Source organism: Hydra viridissima, unplaced genomic scaffold (genome assembly GCF_058129835.1).
Source record: "Hydra viridissima isolate aposymbiotic clone 2 unplaced genomic scaffold, HvirCarnegie_v1 scaffold_11, whole genome shotgun sequence".
Classification (NCBI taxonomy): domain Eukaryota; kingdom Metazoa; phylum Cnidaria; class Hydrozoa; order Anthoathecata; family Hydridae; genus Hydra; species Hydra viridissima.
The window spans coordinates 5,861,952-5,866,120 of NW_028324310.1; the positions used below are offsets into that span (position 1 = coordinate 5,861,952).

General features: G+C 32.0%; 1 pseudogene; it reads left to right on the top strand.

Moving 5' to 3' along the window:
• Positions 1–260: 260 nt before the first annotated feature.
• On the top strand, positions 261–3,267 carry LOC149881887 (uncharacterized; annotated as a pseudogene).
• The last annotated feature ends 902 nt before the right edge of the window (positions 3,268–4,169 follow it).

The window sequence follows — 4,169 nt, forward strand, 5'->3', positions numbered from 1 at the left end:
AATTAAATCGAGCAAAAAATTTGGACTTAACAAAAGCTTTTTTAAGCTCTGTTTTATCTTTTAGTAATGCTTTTTCTGATGTTGTTGATTTGTCACCTTCTGATGCTTGTTCTACTTCTATCCACAATAGTGAAATTGTTCCAAATCATGCTAATGTTTTTGTATCTTCTGACTTAAACCTGCAAATTGCTAATGATGATTTTTAATGCTCTGTTACCCCGAATTCTATTCTATACACTCCTTTAGGAAATGGCTCTGAAAATTTTTTTCTTGAAATGCAAGTTAATGAAGAGAATCTCTCAGTTTCCAATTTAGATAAAACACTACCTATATTATCTGATGATTTGACATATCAAATAAAAAAATACAAACAGAGAAATAATCATCTCAAATTAAAAAATAGACAAATTAATAGGAGATGTAATGAATATAAAAGAAAATATCAAGCAATCCTGTCAAAATATAATGTCAGAAATGTTAACAAAAGAGAAGTTAGAAAGGATTGTAGGATTAACCAATTGTTGCAGAAAAATTTTGAATTGGAAAAAGAAATTGATTTGGCTAGAAAGCGTTCACAATCAGATCGACAAAAGGCATGGTATTTAAAGAAAAAAATTGAAAACACTGTTTTGAAAACATCTGATGAAATGAATGATTCAATCTTAATGGAGAGTTTAAATTACTTTGAAAATCTTTCAGAAGAGCTGAAGGAAAGAGTTAACTTTTTTGAAATAAATATAATTGATGTTTTTGAAGGAGGTAGATATAATGATAAAATTCGCTCTGTATATTATGACCTTTTAAGTAAAAATGTTTCTGTTAATAATGTTGAATCTGTTATCAGAACTGTACTACAAAAAATGGCTGGTATTTCATGTGGCGTACTTCCAAAAAAGTCTTTGGCTGCTGAATTTTTTAGTGAAATGAACCTTTTATCAGGTTAGAGAGGCTATGTTGAATAGTACACAGAATGTGCTCAGGTTAGAGAGGCTATGTTGAATAGTACACAGAATGTTCTTCATACAGATGGCACAAAAAATAATTTTATAGAGGTTGGTAGTTTTCAAGTCACAACATCATCTGGAAGCTACACGTTTGGGATAGAAGATATGTTTTCAGGCAAGGCACAATCTTATTTTGGAAAGCTAAAAAATTTACTTACTGATATGTCTCAGATGTTTTCTCCTGAAAAGGAAAACTATAAGGATGATCTTCGAAAGCTTATTTTTTCATTCAAATCTTTGATGACAGATTGCAGTATAGTTAATTCAAGTTTTTTTAGCCAATTTAAACATTGGAGAGAAGCAATTTTGCCTTTTGTTGTTGAAAACTATGATCGGCTTCCTTTAAATGAAAAATTAAAAATTTCTCAAATGCATCATGTTTTTTGTGGCTTACACGTTTTCCATAATTTAGGAATATACGCAGAAAAAGCAATCATAGAATGGGAAAAAGTGGTTGAGCAGGAAGGTAGTATTCATGGTGGTTTTAAAAATTCTCAAAACTCATGTACCTTTGATATTTTGTATGAACTTTCAAAACTTATAAGTTATAGACATGGCAATCAACGGAATGGGAAAGCTGATGAATGGAAAGCATTTTTGCGTAAAATGTTTTCAAAAAATTTTATGATTTCATTTCTGCATCATGGATTTAATATTTTATTTTTACTTGGAGGAGCAATCTATTTTCACAAAGATCATCTTAAAGAATTTGTTTTTAATCTTAATGGTTCAAATTTCCTTCATGAATCAATTAGGCATGATATTGACAACATAATTTTTCATGCTTCAACCAGAGCTCTGGGAATTTTTAATAAACTGATATCAGGACCTCTTTTTCGTATTATTGAAGAGGAGGATCATATTTTTTCTTTGAATACTGTTTGGTCGCAAATGTTTAATTATTTTGTTAGTTGTTCTTCTGATGCATCAATAATGTTAAGTGGTTCTACATTTTTTGATGTCAAATATCTCACCAAGAATGAAGCGTTTGTTTGTTTTTTTTTCTTATTGTAATGACCCACTTTTGGATGCCTTAACGCAAGAATGTCTTGAAGCTATATGTTGTTCGTGTTCGGTTATGATCCAGAGTCAGTTAAGAGACCAATTGCCTGGAGGAAAATATCACAATCCAGATGTTGATATTCTTGAGGAAACTCAAAACTGCCCACGTACTAACGTTGAGTCTGAACATGACTTTGCTTCTTATGACTGCAGGTTAAAAATGAAACCTAACATGACAACAGTAGCTGCAGCTGGTGTCATCATGTTTAACAATAACAAATCAGCTGATCGGCTAGATGGGAAATCCCAGGAAGAAATTGCAAGGCTAGTTTTACTAGCAAGCCGAAATAGAAAAGGATATATCAGAAAGTACAGAGAAAAAAAAGCAAATATATTGCAGTACAAAATCAATGAGATGGACAGGCGCAACTTAGAAAAGGAAATAAAGGAACAAAAGACAAGTGAAGAAAAAGAGTTTTTGACAACAGAAATTGAAAAGGATGGTGGTTTAATTTTGTGTAAAGAGGATTTGGAGCAAATCCTAAGCACTGAAAGTGAAATTCTAATGAAGTTGCAAAGGCAAATTAAATTTCGAAAAAAAGTACTTCAGCAAAAATTTCCAGAAAAGTGGTTACAGTTAGGAGAAAAGGGCAAAAGGTGAAAATTACAAAAAATTTGGTATAGTGGCATTAAAAACAAACCTGCTATCAATTTTTAAATTTTTAAAAAATGCTCCAGAACAACGAGCAAAAACAATAAAATGTTCAGTAATCAGACAGAATAATGAAAGACAAGAAATGTTGTTAACATTAAAACAAAAGGTCAGGTTAGAGGGTGACGCTAGATTATTAATGGAAACTGGAAAAAAAAAAAGAACAGGCACATCAAAGGGAAGGGTTCCAAAGTTTTTAGGAAAAAGAATTAAACATAAAATGGTAGATGAAGGTGGCAAGGGTGTATGGTATTCAGGGTTCGTAGTAAGTGTTTTAGATGACAATGAATTTGATGAGGAATGCGAGTTTGAGATACTATATGACGGATTTGAGGATAAATACAATATTGAGTTAGTCAAAGAGTGGAGGATGAAATGTGTTGTGATAGAGGGAAAGGCTGATGCTTATGTGGAGGGTGAAGTTTGAAAAAAGCATAAATGTTGTTAATTGTTTTTGACGCAATGTCAATTCAACTTCAATTTATTGTATTTATGTTTGTTATTATTATTATTCAATTTAATGTCTTTATGTTTGTAATCTATTTGATCATCTAGAGATGTGCTTGCGCACCCGCAATTCTTTATATGTATATTTGATTTCTGTTGTACTTCTGCAGCCATGGCAACATACTGTTAAGTCATGCTTTCTATTTTTGCCTTGATTTACCTGTCAATAAATGTATCCTTGTGTTTAGGCATTTGTAAGTCATTATATGTATGTTTTTGTAGGTGCACCCACAAGTCATGATATGAATACCTGTCTTCTGTTCACCTCTACAGCAGTGTTGATTTACCGGTAAGTAATTATTTGTATGTTTGTGTTTATGTACCAGTCAGTCATTATGTGTATGCTTGTGTTCTTTTGGACCTCTGGAGCACTATTTAGGTACAGGTAAGTCCTGCAAATTGTTGTGTTTATGTACCTGTGAGTCATTATATATACACTTGTCTTCTGTTGGAACTGTGACCGGAATTTCATATGATAATACTGGTCAATATATGTAAGTTTCTTTTTATGTGCCTTTAAGAGGGTCTAATTTTCGATGTCTCGTTCGAACGTTGCATCTGACGAATTACACGAGTAAAATTGGCTTCCAATTTTAAAATCATAGCTGGATAATCAGCAAAGACTTTAGAATTTAACTAGCCCTAAAGAAAAGAAGTTTAAAGGTGTGATACTACAAAATCTTGGTGGCAAACTCACTGGTCTGAGACGAGAAATGGATTGGTCATCAAAGCGATTACGCAACAAATCTATTTGTTTCAAGGACTGTACGGTGAGTAGCGCCGTCTTGTTGAAACCAAATGGCCGAGTATCATCTAATAATGTATTCATGACGAAATGCTAATGAATACTTAATAAGAACATGTATACAATTTGAGAGTTCTCACACATTTGTCAAAATATCTTTAAAAAAAAGAAAAAAAGAAAAGAGAGAAAAAAAAAAAAC